Below are 17,454 nucleotides of genomic sequence, written 5' to 3' on the forward strand. Positions count from 1 at the left end.
TTGGAAGCAGTGTGATGCTATGCATCTTTACCAGGTAGCCCTTTTTTCTCTTTTTCTTTTTACGAATATAATTTGATCCGCGGGTGTGTGGATTACATTATTGAGAAACATTATTAAAAACAAATGTTATTTAAACAATCCAGTAATCCATCTAGTACCGAACTAGCCCATATTAACAAATGTACATTTCTGAGATTATCAATGACTACTTAAATGGAAACATAGTGATAGGCATTACAGCCAACATCACCGTTTCTTCTGTATATCAACATTTCATCCCTATCAGGATCTCTGGTAATTATTAAGAGCTAAAATTACCCAAGGGAGCTGAAAGTAAGGATCGGTTAATGCTTTTGTGTGCTCAGCCATTATTGCTTGTGTACAATAACAAGGCTTCAAGGACAAAGCAGAGACATACTGTTCTTTTTCTCCTTTAGTGTTCCTCAGAGACTAATATTTCCATGCTACATGATCTCATATTGATTTTATACTTGATGCTGCATGTGGTGTTAGGGAGAGAATCAAGTATCTCTGGAAAAAAACAAGTCATCACATGTTTATTTTACCTTTTTTTTATAGAAACATCAAATCCATACAGTGCTGTATGAACAAACTATTCTGCCCCCCCATCCCGTCGCCCCAAGCCTATGGATTGATTGTGATACTGTACGTAAAGCAGTTCTGAACGAGCAGTACACAATTCTTCTACACATAACCACCGTTAAAAGTATACATGTCTACAGGAAAAAGTACTTTACATGTGCAGTATCTAACGTCTCACCTGTATTAAACTAGCACACATTTTTACAGCAGTCCCCCCCCCCCCCCCCCCCCCCCCCCCCCCCTTTTGCTCGGGACATTTAGATGAGAAAGAATGAGGTTCCTTGGTATCCGAGTGCGACAGCAGCTGACACCGCAGTGGAAGAGATTCAGCACTGTATACCTAGCTCAGTCCTAATATACTTCAGAATAGTTTAACTGCTGCAGCCGACAGGATGTCCCAGTGGTCGAAATCACCAGTGGCCTTGGAACCAAATTAAAATGAAGGGATGACAACTGTGGTAGAGTCTCCAGCCCCTAATGATACACGCTACACAACTACCTTGCGCCAATGTTTGACCGACTTAAAAGTCTGCAAGTGTGACTCTTTTTTGTGGGACTTGTAGGTATAGGAGCACGACCCACAAAACATACAGAGCGTATTAAGCAATAAGGTTTGGACAGTAGTGTTGACTTTTACTGTCGGCACAACCACAGGTCTATACAGGCAGTGTTTTGCCACCCAAGATGATATTCTTGCATTTCTGCATTTGTGCCACAAATGATCGATCCACCGGTACCTCGCTCCCCATGCTTTTTAACTGGTCCCCTGCAGAGAGATCTGGGGAGAGACGGCAAAGACAAGATTGGGTGTGACAAGCACCCTTTCAAGATTTACATGTGAAATGCTGAAACATTCTTCCAAATTAGAAACAGTTGTTCAGTGCTATCGCCTTGTTCTTGTATCCATTTGTCAAGATTGTTTAATGTCTGTCTGTGTGTGCGGCATGGCCAAAGCGAGGTAGAAGGCTGATTAGAACACAGGAGCAGCCAGACCTTAGCGGCTGACTCACCGGGAGATGTGTTCTAATTAGAGTGGGAGCCCAATGTCTTACTGACGAGAATAACAAGCTTCATCCTGAGGCTGACACGGCAAGATCAACCTCGCCACAACATCTGCGGGAAATACGGCAACATATCTGATGCATCGACAACTTCAGGAAAGCAAGACCGCACCTGAGTCGACAAATCCACGCGTTAGGACTTTGAAGTGGATTATTATACATCTCGTGCTTGGGCTTTCTAGGTGTGTGTCTTTGAAGGGATATAATACAAACTAGGCAGTGGGTAGTTTACAAAAGGTTTGCTGGTGATGAATAGAACCACTACCCCAGCACTTAATTCAAATAAACAACAGAGTAAACGATGCAAAAAGTATATTGTTGACATTTCAGTTACCTGAGGAGGGTATTTATGCTTTCCACATAAGGGCCACCCAAGGACCACTTAAGCACTTAAAGCTGTCTGAAGGAGCCTATGCCTAGGTGACCTCCTTGGTGTTGTGATTGTAGGATTCAAGTCAAATTGGTCCTTTCTGTGAAGCAGAAGCCATCAGACACACTGAAAATCGGTACTAGATTATTGTGCACATAGAGCAAAGCATGCCCCTCGCGAATGCTTCAAAGCTACGTGAACATCATGTAAATGGGACAAAACAAAAGGGCATCCCATCACCATGTGTGAAAGACGGCAAACAGGCAGGAAAATCATCATTCTAAAGGGCATCCGCGCAATGCATTTTAGTGCCAAGTGTTTATGTCAAAATATTGACCTGCTCAACGTCTTACAGTATATGTCTCTCCGAAAACAACTTCCTCCACAGCCGAAATCATTTTCATATTACCACAATTTGGATTGTCATATGAGATAGCTCGGTGATATAACCCATGTCTATTCTTTACAATACATTTCACAACGATAATGATCAATGAATTCTTCACCCCACTGGCCACCATCCGTTCTATGGCGAGGAGAATACCCTGTCATGCTGGTGTAAACACCTCAGGATTAGTACCTGCTATTAAAACACACAGTATTCAAGAATACAAATTTGCATCTCTAATATTCCTCATCATATGTAGATGATGTGAATCCAAAACAAGGCCACAAGAAGCTCCGTTGAGTATTGGTACTTAGTAAAAAAATGTAACCCAATTAAGCTACCACTAAAGGTAACAGTGTGAAGTAATTATTATTTGCATCTAAATAACAGTTGCACACTTATGTATGCACATGTGCTCATAGTCGCGCGCGCGCGCGCGCGCACGCACACACACACACACACACACACACACACACACACACACACACACACACACACACACACACACACACACACACACACACACACACACACACACACACACACACACACACACACACACACACACACACACACACACACACACACACACACACACACACACACACACACACACACACACACACACACACACACACACACACACACACACACACACACACACCACACACACACACACACACACACACACGGCTCCACCTCCCTGGGTGGCCTGTCTCCGACTGGATGTCAGCTGCTGGAGACAGCTGCACTCATCACAGCTTTTATGAATACATTACCTTTTATGTAATTCATCCAAACCCTAATTTATCTTCCTCAAAAAAATCAAATGGGACAGATATTCACCCACCTCATCCCTGGAAGAATTGGAGCTTTCAGAAACGCAAGACAAATATCCTCACAGTCACAATAACGGGGGATGTTTCATCTGGGCGGAAATAATTCAAACCGTGTCATACGTTGATGGTATATGCCTGCATCGCTACCGTGTACACTGTATGTGCATGCGTAAGAGCATGTATACTCTGTGTGTGTGTGTGTGTGTGTGTGTGTGTGTGTGTGTGTGTGTGTGTGTGTGTGTGTGTGTGTGTGTGCGTGTGCGTGCGCTTGCGAGCGTTGTTGATGTTTTTTTTAGTAGAGATGGCTTGTGAAATATCAAAGTGTGTTATTTGCCTCCATGATACGCCACCACATCAAAGCCTTTCTCTCACTCCCTGAAGAACCCGAGAACCTAAGATGTTTTTTTATTTTTTACCCGTGCAGTACTTCGTGCCCGTCTTCCATCTCTCTGCATCACACCACTCGAAAAGTGGAAGTCCCGTACGCTTCGTCGTACAGCAGTGTCACACGCCTCAAAAATAGATCCGCGAGCTCACAACGCACTGCGGACATGGACGTGACAAGTTGTGAGCTTTCAGATCTACTATTTTCAGGCACGCGACACCATTGTGACCATCTTACGACAAAGTACAAATCGGGGCTCAATGGTACACAAAATCAAGTCCACAGACTGCTACAACGGGAGGGAAACATTGTGTGTGTCTGGGAGGGAGGGGGGCAACAGAAAATGGATATATTTATAGGGGGGGGGGGATACGGCATCACATTAACAAGCAACACCATTTCATATTTGATTGACATCTCTGCATCTTTTTATTATTCCAGTGACGTTAGTCCAGAGACACTGTGATGCCAGAGATGGCAGACTCACACTTTGGCTGATGCAGCAATGTGGTGATATGTGCCTCGCTGCCTGCCAACCACCTGGTCGGAAGAGGCATAATAAACCTCTCAGTCAAGCGCTCCTGCTCACATAGCCAAGGTGGTGGAGGATGAGTGTCAACTGAACATGTGCTGGCGGTGTGTCCAACTTTGACACTTCACTCACTCGCTGCTAGTGAGTTCTCTGTATAGACTACTAGACCATGGGATTTCAACAGCCTAGTACAGTGCATTATGTAGGTGGAAACTATTTGTATTCTGTGGAGGGGAACATGACCACTGAGATAAGCGGTTAGGTCTAAAGTGAGTAGAATATAGGCTGTTGTTGCCCATCTCTCCCAGAGCAACTCCCAATCTAATGCCACAGTAAAACCTTCAGTGTTAATTTAACTCTGAGATTGTAATGAATAAACGAACACGGAGGATTTGACTACGACAATTATGCAACAATTAATCAAATTAGCACTGGTGTTCATAAAGAGATTATGTATAACACAAGACCTTCGACTGTAATGAAAACGAGCTGTATCCTTCTCAATAGGCAAGCACAACTAATTATATAATAGCTAACATAATAGCATAATAGTTGAACACAGTGGAGGATCAGCCCACATCCGCCTCGGTGCCAGATTGTATTTGTGATAGCAATACTTGAAAGCGGTGTTCTGTGAGTAGTAAGCCTTGTAGCACAACAAATGGACCACCCAACATCAGAGCGAGCCCCATGGTCCTGAAAATAACAGCCCCAACCTATCTTAGGTGCTGAAGTTGTTTGCGTTGCACCAGTCACTTGCCTGGGGTTATGTAATTCAGCTGTGGTGCCCTCACGATGGCACCACATCATTTATACTGCATTACCTAAAAAGCCATTCTCACTGGCACCACGACACTCAGGCCTGCTGGATTTTTCATCTCCAATTAAAAGGGAATTAAAGTAGTGCATCACTGGACTCAAGAGAAGTGGAATAATTGACATCCTCTCTTCACAGCCAAGTGAATTATTGAATCTGTTTTTCATTCAGCACAAAAAAAGGAGAGTGAAAAAAAGAAAAAGGAGTACAACATTAGGCATTCATCTTCCCCCTCTTTCCCTCTCAGCTGAGTGAGTGCATTGGTAAAAATACTGGGTGCTAGCCATTAAGTGAATGAGGATGGGACTTGATGGGACGGGATGGGGGGAAAAAAGAGAACAGAGAAAACTTCTCAGTCATTAGTCATTTGGTAACCTGCATCCATCACAGCACTTTCCCCAAGAACCCTGACAGAGACAGAATGAGAATATGAACAGAAACAAGCGTAAACAAGACATGGGCTGCTGGGGACATTGGGTGTTTTACAGCGTGGTTCTGTAGAAGGTTTGCCATCTATAGGATTGTAAACCTTGCCCTCAATGCCCTCAGTGCCCGCATACCTGACTAACTACCTAAACAAAATTAAATCAGCAACACCCACAGCCACAATACTAGAGGGGGCGAGAACAACAAATATGATACTACCCATTTTTAAAACAAATATGGGTAAATGCTCTTTCTACAGCACCGCCACCCAAGCGTGGAATGCCCTGACCCCCTCCCTCAAAAAATGCAAATCACTTGCATCTTTTAAAACAGGCCTGAAAATCCACCTTTCAGCAGGCCCAAGGGAGAGGAAATGATCCCCCTTTTCCTTTTCCCCCTCATTATGTATACAGTGTTTTAATTTTGACTGTGTTGTCATGGGTTGTTTTTTACCTATGATGATATTGAATTCTGTTGTTATTGTTCATGTCATGTCTATGAATTGATTGCAAAGGGCCTAAATGGAAACAAATTGGTGCTATCACTTTTGGACTGAGTGTTTGACTGTACTCCGTTTATACGTTCTGCTGTCTAATAAACTATTCAATCAATCAAAAAAGGCTTGGTTATTATGGTTCATTGAAACCAAGACTAAAGGTAAATGGGACATAGTTCTTTTGTTAACAGAAACTTACATAAAAACTAAAAAGTAACTGAAAAAATAAAATGAACTATGTCATTTTTTACTGCAATCATGTCAAATCAGCTTTGTCTTTCTACCATCATATCTGATATCATGCATTCATTCAACCTAACTTTTTCAGCTTCTATGAATCAAGGCTTTCCCCATAGTAACTGTACAACTAAAACTAAGACTAAATCTAAATAATAACTAATGAGAATTTCAATGATAGTCTGTCTGTCCCGTCGTAATCTCGCAAACCGCTGGACCGAGTAGTGCCAGATTTCCCAGGCACAGTGCCGGTAATACATCATAGACAACAATCTGGTACTACCCAAACAAACATTCTCAAATTCTCATTCTACTACTTTGCCACCAAAATGTGGAATTCCCTGACACGAACCATTCAAAAATGTGAATCACTGGCCTGAAAAGCAATCCATCCAAATTGCATTTACCTCCAGTGGAGGTAAATGCAATTTCCCATAGAAAGGATGTGTCATTCACTGCTGACATTTTCCCCTTTTCTCTTTTGTACATAGTTTGTTGATAACATTTATTATTGTGATATTTTTTCATGCTATGTTGATGAATTAAATACACAGATATAGAACCACAATGGAAACAAGTCCACAGGACGTTTTTGTGTTATCCCTTGAGTCTTAATGTCTGATTTTACCACATGCCGTTTACATTTCTAACTAATAAAGTATTCAATCGTTCAAACTTCAATCGACAACTGGCGTCACAGGCTAGCCACATGAAGTCCGAGATCCACGTCGTTCCCATGTGAATCTTGAGATCCACATGACCCGATCTTATATTTTCTATCAGATCCAATTCAGGCTCTTTGTAGCTGTTTAAGTGGGCAGGGACCCCTTGCAGTCTCAGGTAACTAGAAATAGTAGCCAATGTCCCTGTCCCCATCGGAGGGGGATCGATACTGAACCAGAACTGCTGAGAAAGAGAAACAAAATACTCTGATTTAAGGACATTCAATTTCCCAATGCAGACAAGGTGCTGTAATATTGTGAAACATATCGCAAAAAAGAGACACCGATATCGGCTTTGTAGTCATTCTCCATTTCCAGAAGCCTACATACGGTCCTTTTGGTGTCACACCATTTTAATGGTAGGCTATATACTGTAGAGTGATGTCATAGTCTGTTTGAAAGCTAAGCAACTCCTTGATCTAAATATGGCATGGATGAGATATTTATATCCAATGGTGCACAGGGGCATTATGAAATCTAAATTACAGCATGAAAACATAAAACAACCCCACTTACAGTATGTATAGCCAGTATGTTTAGATTCTGCATTCTGCACTCTAAATTCAAGAGAAGAAAGTTGTGCATGTTGCAACCAAAGCCATATGTTATAGGCCAGTCAATCTAAGATTTGTCCCAAAAGAAATCCAAATAACAAATAAAAAATGGTGAATTATATACATTTTGGATCATGGTAAATTCAGGGTTTGAAAGTTGAGTACCATTAACATCCTATAGGCTATAAGGCAAACATGTCTAATTTTAATTACGCTTTAAGTTGCATGTAATGGTCTTTTACAAGCTAATAGAGTGATAGCATTGACCTGGAAGAGGCCGGACAAACCAAGTATTACGCAGTGGTTCAGAGAATTGTCTTTATGTCTACCTTTGGAAAAGATTGCTTACATTCTTAAGGACAAACAAGAAATGTTTCAGGAGGTGTGGGGCCGTTTTATGAGATACATAAAGAACAATAATTTGTCACATTTAATGGATGGAGCTGAAGAGGAGTAGTGCTGTTGTTGTTGTTTTTTGTTTTGTTTTGTTGTTTTTGGTTATTGTTGTTTTGCTTTCTTTATATCAGTAATTGTCTTGTACTGTTCATTGTTGTTGTTTTTTGTATATTTGTATTGTCATTTGTGTGTAAAAAAGAAAATAAATATATTGTTGAAAAAAAAAAAAGTTGCATGTAATGTGTCAAACTAGGGGTTATTCATGATTCTGAATCCATTGCAAGCATTAGTTTTGGGCACATTGGGCAAGTGGCTATGGCCGTTTTTAGCCCAAGGAGTGCTTTTTTGTGCAAAACGAATGCTTGTAATGGATTCAGAATCATGTATGTATATGTCTGTCTGGCACTGTTGAGCAGCACACACACACACACACACACACACACACACACACACACACACACACACACACACACACACACACACACACACACACACACACACACACACACACACACACACACACACACACACACACACACACACACACACACACACACACACACACACACACACACACACACACACACACACACACACACACACCAGGGAGGAGTACAGTACAGTACAATTAGTACAGTACAGAGTAGTACAGTACAGTACCGTACACTATGGAGTAGTACTGTACAGTACGGAGTAGTACAGTACAGTACCAAGTAGTACAGTGCAGTACAGTAAAATACGGAGTAGTACAATACAGTACAGTACAGTACAGTACAGTACAGTACAGTACAGTACAGTACAGTACAGTACAGTACAGTACAGAATACTACAGTACAGTACAGCACAGAGTAGTACAGTACAGTATGGATACTACAGTACAGTATGACTAGTACAGCACAGCAGAGTACATTACCCGTGCAGTACAGTATGAGCACAGTACAGTACAGTATTACACTACAGTATGAGTATAGTACGAGTAGTACAGTACGAGCACAGCAGAACAGCACAGTACTGTTCTGCAGTATGTACAGTACAGTACAGTACAGTACAGTACAGTACAGTACAGTACAGTACAGTACAGTACAGTACCGTACAGTACAGTACAGTACAGTACAGTACAGTATAGTACCGTACCAATCAGTTCAGACGGGTCTGATTTTTATACTGAATACTGTTCCTGTTTCTGATCCAGCCTAGTAGGTCTGGCATGTGCTTGTCCTTTAGCTGTTGATCAGCTTCTCTCTCAAATGTTTGTGGAAGGCCATCTGCCGTTTCAGAATGACAATCACCCACGCCCCCCCGCCCCACCCCCCCCACTCCCACTCTCCACCATACAGAGATAAAGTGTTGTTATTGAGATAAGTGGAGAAGCCTGGTCTGCACACAGCCCTGACCTTAACCCTAACCTTTGAAATGAAGTGGAACGCCAAATATGAGCAGGGCCTAATCACCCAACATGAGTGTCTAAAAGGGTATTAAAAAAAAGAGAGTTGGTCCCCCTTTCGTTACTATAACATTTACCACCATTACCACCATTTTCACTAATTGGAACATTACTGCTGCAATGCAATTTGCTTCCATTCAGCCACAAGAGCATTTGAGGTCGGACAATGGTAGGGTGATTACTAGGCCTGACTCACATTTAGTGTTCCAATTCATTCCCAAGACATTTGATAGGAATATGGCCAGGGGGCTCTGTGCACTGCCAGCCAATTAAGTTCTTCCTCGCTAGCTTTCAGCTATTTAAATTCATATTTCCTCAACCTCTTAATATTTTGTGTAGATTAATCAGATTGTAGATAGACGCTTATAAACACTTCCTATTTTTGGCATACAGGCCTAAGGTGGCAAAAAATAGCAGATCTACAAGCTCACAATGCATCGCATCACAATGCGTTGTGAGCTTGTAGATTTGTTTGGGGGGAAAAGGGCGTAAGTGGTCACTTTTTCATCACCGCCTAGTTTTTGAGGGGCGCTAGCCCCTCCTATACACAGGTTTAATGTTTGTCTTTAGTTCAAAGTTTGTTTAGTAAACGCATTGACAACTAGAACTGCACTCTGTCAAGTGCCTACTTGCGCGTTGCACACAAGTAGGCCATAAATGGCCTACTAGTGCGCAAGCAGAGCGCGCAAGTACTGTCGGCCGCTACGAACTTTCAAATCTCAGCCTCTCTGTGAAATATTGGTTTCAATATTGAGTTATTAGGTCTAGCTATGTGCTACGTACGTCATTGGAGGTAAAAAAAAAAAAAAGGATTTTGAAGTATGGTACAGTACCATCGGTTTAGAAGTGTCCAGGATCCACTTGTAGTGTAAGAAAAATAAAACATGGATATCAGATGAAAATGATGAAATGTTATCACGTATAATATTATTTATTTTAAACCTTCAATGTCCTTGCTTTAATTTGACTTAATTTAGGATTTTAGTGATATCAATACTAAATCATGGTCTGAGTAATAGGTGTCTCTAACTTCAATGTTTGTAATGGTATTTTCATTAGCTACAAATCATGCAGCTACGGCATACGCATCGGAGCACCGGACAAACAACTTTACTTGCGCGCTCTGCCTGTACAAGTAATAAAGGGAAAATTTACGTCATATTGTCTCTTTATTGTTAATGGCGTTTAATGTTTGTGTTGGCACCGTTTGTTTTACATCACCATTACATCACCTAATCAACATGAGTTGAGACTTTAATATAGTAGCGCCCCTCACTTCACACGGGTGTGATTTTTTATATGAAATAGCTCCTTCTGTCATCTCAACAAATCTATGGTTCTACAGTATATGGGGGAGTGTGGAGGGCACAGGGGATTGTTATTCTGAAACAGGAAATGACCTTCTGCAAACTGTTGTCTTCTTGAGAAAGGTCCTTTTGATCCAAACCTTTAAATAAATCAATGCAGAGGAGAACAAGTGTGTGTGTGTTGTCTTCTTACTTATGCCATCAGTTGCCTAGAATGTCACGGTAGTTGTATAGCATTGTAATATCTCCATGCAATGGAGAAATTAATTACAAAGATTAATTAGAAAAGGTGTCCAATTGTCCATGGGGCTCGGTAGCTACATATTAATTCCTACACGGGTTGTGTTTATAACCACGCCCCCGGGCAAGTTACGTTTACTGAGGTTAAGGTTAGGGTTAGGATTAGGTATAGTTTTCTTGAGGTTAAGGTTAGGGTTAGGTTTAGGTATAGTTTTACTGAGGTTAAGGTTAGGGTTAGGGTTAGGTTTAGGCTGTCAATCACAGCGACTGGCCAATCACAACGCGTCGACGGCACAACCCGCGTAGGCTTTGGTATGTCGCGGCTCGGTAGCACAGGGTACCTGTCCAACGACCACGATAGGGATTTGAATCCACCGCGGGGCATCCGGCTTGGACAAGCTTCCATACAAACACAACAGGTGTTTGGGCGAGGGAAAGCATCCCCCGGACCTTTGGGTTTCTGACAATGGTTCATTTCTGCCCATACGTAGGTTGCGCCACAAGTACGAATAGAACTGTACAGTATGTCATAGAAAGGCTATTTCACCTACTCAGGTTCCTCATGCAGGTTCCTGAAGGCTGCAATCACGACACATTGGACTTTTCTTGTTACAATTGTTTTGCATGACTAAACTACTGACTTAATATGCCACTGATACGTTCAGTAGTAATGGCATACCATAAAACGACAAAAGCGAAACTGAGCTGACATGCAGGCTACTTTAGAATCTACTAGGCCTACTACCAAATGATTTGTTTTAGTTCAAATCAGTGTTAAATAGCTCTATATTCTTCCGAGAGCAAACATTACAATAGAGTTTTTGTTCAGTAACATATGTCTCCCTGTCACTCCAGAACTTTTAAAACAGGAAATAAATCTTCAGGTCGGAATATGAGTGTAATCCAAGGACAGGAGAGAACTCATTGAGGATACAGGATAAACAAATTCTATTTGTAACGGATTAAATAAATAAATTAGCATACTATCTGAGTTCCCAGAATTGAGTGGCAATTATTGTTGATGAATGTATGACTTCAGTACTGTGACTTCAGGCATCTCTATATTTTGGCAAGAGTTTCAGCGCAAGCTGCCTCTCCATTGACTTCCAGAGTTCCAGACAGTATAAATTTGTAAAAGTTTAAAACATTAAAAAAAAATGTCCATGAACTTCTCTAGACATTGTGGAAAGTTTCAGCCCAATCGTGAGCACTTGCTTAAAAGATTCATTTTGTATCACGCAAGATTATACTTAATGTGCTGGCTAGCAAATAAGGTGACTACAGCAGCTGTCCATCCTGTCATGACTCAAACCCTTCAACAGTACCCAGCATGGCCTGGGCCGTGGCTCAGCGGTCCAGGCACCTTGGCTGGTGATCCAGTCTGGCAGTGTGCCCCGGGTTCGACTCCCGATCCCGACGGCCTTTACTGCATGTCACTCCCCCATCTCTCTCCCCATTTCCTGTCAGCCTACTGTCTGTCCCTCCATAACAAATATAAAATAAAGGCGAAAGCCACAAAAAAAAACATTTAACAGTACCCAGTATGAAGATTTTGCATCAGCCTTTAATTCAATAGACAATATGATTCATTCCCATCTCTCCTTTTGGGCCCCTATGCCTACAACAGCGAAAGAACAATAGCCTAAGGCATCAACACAGAAGGCTGTCCATCTTTTTGTATTCTTCTTGACTTCTGCACCATCATTGGCCAGGTCACACGGTCTGTAAAATCCACTTTCTACCCTCCAAATAGCCACAAGCAACTTAGATGCTATAATCTGGCATCTAGTGTTGCAATACTGACCCTTGACGGTCCATTTCATTGAAACTGAAAAGTCCTATCTGCTTGTATTAAACAATGTTAAACTCACAAATATTGCAGCAAAGGTTTTGTTATATAAAGCTACTTTCTGTCAATGAATTCCGTGCAGGTGATTATTTGGAAGTGTTCGTTTTCTATAACGCAACGTCCTGCTGCCTCGTACATTATGACCATTTTGAGGATGGTTGAGTGATTGCCAACAAATGTTTCCAAACTCGAACAATTACAGTACAAACTACAAAGACAGAAAGTAGTTAATAAAATATCTACAGTGGAGTTTTTGTGACCGTAGGTTGCAGTTTACTGTGAAGTCAGTCACACTAAAACTGTCAGTCTGTCAGTCACACCTTGTGACACGCTCCATATTTGGCCAATACAGAATTCATTCCATATGTTGATCTGACCTCATCTGACCTCATCAAACTCTGTACACTCAAGACACTGCCCCCGCTGCCACCCTTAGATTCTGCATATATGGAGCTGACCTACTCTGACATTCCATATATTGATCTGACCTCATCAAACCCTGTACACTCAAGACATGCTCCATATATGGCCAGACCTCATCAAACCCTGTACACTCAAGACATGCTCCATATATGTCCAGACCCCATCAAACCCTGTACACTCAAGACATGCTCCATATATGGCCAGACCCCATCAAACCCTGTACACTCAAGACACTGCCCCGCTGCCAGATAGTAGTATTTTTCATTCTGGAAGAATGCAGGTTCCCGAGGGCCTTGGGTGGCATGTGTGGCAATTTACAATTTACAATTTAGGCATTTAGCAGACGCTCTTAATCCAGAGCGCCTCAGCAGAGCGCTGAGGCACATGCAGGGCCAACAGAGAGTGCAATGTGGTTCCAGCAATGTTGAAAGCAGCTGTGCCAGTGGGAGCCGCGAGTTGGATTGCTGCCGCGGCATGTTCTGACTTGTGTTGTACCAATCAAGTTGGTACAACACATGGATCTTCATATGTGGAGCTGACTATCATCACCTGGATATGAAGATCACGACACTGACCTCATCAAACCCTGGATATCCATACATGGAGAAGACTGGATCATAACCTAGATCTACATATATGGAGCCAGCCAGCAACTCTACCTATCTGATCTCACTGACACCAGATTAATAGTTTAACTCCTGCTTCTCAACTGTGCCGTATTAAGAAGCTCTGTTGTTTCAGCTCGCCCCCAGGCGTCTTACTGGTGTAAAAAATAAAACTTGACAGATAGCCTATAAAGTTGGTGAGTTTAATGTTAATTGTTAAATGTTTAATGTTAATCAGGTTTCAATGTGTATTGCAGATACCAAATTATTATTAAATTATAGCATAAATTGCTTTGGGCTACCATCCAAACTCTCATTAGTAAGTTTCCAGTCTCTGAAATGAATCCAGTGTCTGATGTGCTTGCTACAGTACCTTGAGTGTGGTGAAGTTGGTAGAATCATGTTCTGTGGAGGGGTTCAGCTTCGGACGGTGGTGATGTGCACTGGAATAGCTATAGCTGCTGTTTCTCCCCCAAGGCCAAGTTTGCAACTGGATCATCACAGTCTCATGGAAAAAGGAAACATATTCAATTTTTCCATTCCTGAGCTCTGCTTTAAATATGCCTGGTGGTGATGCAACATGATGACAAGTGTAAAGTAACATCCAGTGACCACCCACCCAGAGTTGCATTCCATATACAGTATAGGCCTAGACCCCGCAGTAGAATTCAAGATTATTCAAACACTTTCGAGATTAAAAAGAAATAGCAGATGTAGAGTACAAGCTCGCAGCCCTCTGTGAGCTTGTATATCTCACCAGCACTCTGACTCTTTTTGACCTGAATGGAACAGAGCAGGGCAAAATGTGGCACAAATTAAGGGACCTCTTGTCACGGACAATTTCTCCATTCACTCTACTCTTCAGTCTCTAATATACTTTCTCCACAGAACCTGAGAAACTTCTAAATACATTTTGCATAAGACACAGCTTAATACAGTATCAAGTGTTCCATCATCTCCACTTTTTAAATGCCAGATCATTAGCCAAAATATAACAGCCAAAGGGGGAAAATAGAAAAGAAAAAAGGCACTAAACAAACTGTATAAAATAATATGACTGTAACGAGAGGGGAGAGTGGGAATGAAGAAAGAAAAAAAGAAAAGAAAATGTATTTATAAATTCCACCTGCAATGTATCGTATGATGGTCTTTTTTTCTGTTGTTTCTTACTCTATTCCGGTTTATGCTGAACATTTATCTTTTTGCAATGCAAACATGGTGCTCAATAAATACAAGTTTGCTGACATTAATGCTCTGGAGAATTTACTAATCACATTCACATGGCTACATGGTTTCAAAACTAGTGAGATTAAAACATATATTATGGCAAACAATAAACATTGGACAACATTTCTATAACCTTTCCATTAACACATGTAAATGTGTTTTATTATATTCCTGAACAATTCCAGTAGGCCTATATCAATGCATTATTACTCACTGTTTTGATGTGAAATTATTTTATATTATATATTACCATGATAGTCTAGGCATTTTTATAAATTATGCTCTCATTGGTTCTACCGAGTGAAGATCGACCCACCTTCGCTCCTCTTGAGATGCATAGGCTGGGGTTGAGTCCTATTATATCCCTGAGCCTGGTCTGGACTCTGGAGGGATGTTGTTGAATGTTGAACTGTGTAGAGCCACGTCTCTTTTTTCCAGGTGGGTGGGGGTGAATCGGGTGATGTGAATCTGTTTTGCCAGTAGGCAAATTGGTGGAGTCCAGCGTGTAGACATCACCCATTCCATTCTGTGTTATCACGTTGATTTCAGGAGATATGATGCAAAATACAAAATGTAGTTAAGGTAGAAGAAAGTAAACTGGCCACACGAGGTATGTGTTTTTGTAATGGCTGCATTTCTATTACCGTTTAGGGCTCCTTGTATGCTTTCATGAAAAAGTGAAAGGTTCACCATCATTATTGGAACAAATCCATTGGAATATTGTAATTTACACCAATGAGCCAGCTATCCTACTCTCTCACTGCTGGCAGCACACTGCTACTACTATGAAGAGGAGAGCACAATTAGACAGTGTGTTAACACCTGCCAATCTATTAACCCTGACACTGGTCTAATGAGTCACAACCCTGTCTCCACCCACAGCTGTCTTAAGTAATTGTTCACAAACATGCTCATGAACTTGTGAAAAACACCTCATACAATAAAACATAGCACAATATTAAAAGAAAATACAATATCGCATGACTGGAGCACCAGGTAATTATAAACACCTCATACAATAAAACATAGCACAATATTAAAAGAAAATACAATATCACATGACTGGAGCACCAGGTAATTATAAGTAGGTACTACTGTACTGTAGGTATGTATATGTTTGAAGCCTTTTATGTTGAAGAGATGACAATTCAAAGTTGTTATGGTAGCAATTTCGGGTGTGGATTTTTCTTTTCCTGTCCAGCACCCAGTATTTATCTTATGGATGTGTGTGCTTTCACACTTATATCTTTGTAAGTGATACATTTTCTTCCCTAGATATCTCCTAGGAGGCTACATCCCAGGAAGGTCTGTTAACAGCTGTGACAGCTTTGCAGTGGTTTCATAATCACAGAGCTCAGTCAAACCATTTCTGTTTAGATACTACTAAAGCTTATACGTGATGAGATTCCTGTACTTAAGAACTGAAAAAATACATATCATTGTCAGCGTTATCTGGCATTTTGTAATCTCATGCCAGTCGACCCGTTATTTCATGTTAAATATATAATAGACAATCATCTGACATCTGACAATCGTGTGTGTTCTGTACATGGGCAATGAATAGAGGAGATTGTGTGAGAATTGTCTATGTTGCATACATCTGATCTGTGGCATAACCAGCAGCCATTACCAGGAAATTAAGAGGCACCATTCCTCCAAACGTATCTTTCTACATCAGCTTCAAGTTGATCTCTCTATCTTCCGAATATGCATGTGAATAGTCAGAGGAGCTACAGTAGTCAACTGGAGGCTACTCTTCATATTTTTATTCCATTACACATTTCAGGAGATATATCCAGGGAGAGTTTCTTAAAATGGAGTCTTTCTGCAGCAGCATCAAGGATTAAAGTCAGCCCCTAGAGACACTAACAGAAGATTGATCAATAAGATGAGATTGCCTGTCTACAATGTGCGAAGCCCAATAACATGAGAATAGAAATGTGTTAATGTGTTACACTGAAAAGACAGGAAAGGAATTTGGCACATACAAAATTCAGTTAAAAGTTTACAATTGCTCCACTTAGGAATTCAAATTGGGGTTCTCTTTGAACGGAATGATTATTGATTTCAGCATTAAAAAGCTTGGCTCCTGCATAACACATATATCTCACACTAGGTCGCAGCATGTGAATGTTTAAATCATAGTACAGTATATGCATATTAATGGCACAAGCCGGTGGTGTTTCTTTACAAATTAATAAGGGCTGCTGGTTTACATATTTTTATGATGTAAGCTAGGCCGTCTCCTCAATCATCCATCAAACAGACCATGTGAAGTCAAAGCAGGCTGCAGCCCCATCAAAAAGCATGTGCAATGTCATTATTTCTCCCCAGAATGCTCTAGAGAGATGCGGCGGTAAAAATGCAATTCCCAAAACAGATGACGGCATTACACAAAATTACAGAACAAAAAGATGAAGGTGGCATATTAACTCTTAATGTCCTCAGCTCAATTGATCCAAACTAATTCAACCACAATTGAATCAGCAATAAATAAATGATGGAGCTATAATTTAATACACCACCTGTGATC

General features: G+C 41.1%; 1 protein-coding gene across 2 annotated transcripts in view; it reads right to left on the reverse strand.

The window, feature by feature from the left end:
* The window catches only part of lrrc4bb (leucine rich repeat containing 4Bb), a 53,411-nt gene extending 37,715 nt beyond the window's left edge, over positions 1-15,696 (reverse strand). Inside the window, exons 1-3 of one of the 2 annotated variants that reach the window (XM_079493184.1) lie at positions 15,566-15,696; positions 15,238-15,447; positions 14,068-14,184 (exon numbers count right to left, since the gene is read on the reverse strand). The gene's annotated coding sequence lies outside the window, so the exon portion shown is untranslated. Of the gene's footprint in view, positions 1-14,067; positions 14,200-15,237; positions 15,448-15,565 lie in introns of both variants that reach the window. The other variant, XM_079493183.1, reaches the window with a different exon arrangement.
* Positions 15,697-17,454: the final 1,758 nt, after the last annotated feature.

This window comes from Electrona antarctica (assembly GCF_951216825.1).
Source record: "Electrona antarctica genome assembly, chromosome: 22".
Lineage (NCBI taxonomy): Eukaryota > Metazoa > Chordata > Actinopteri > Myctophiformes > Myctophidae > Electrona > Electrona antarctica.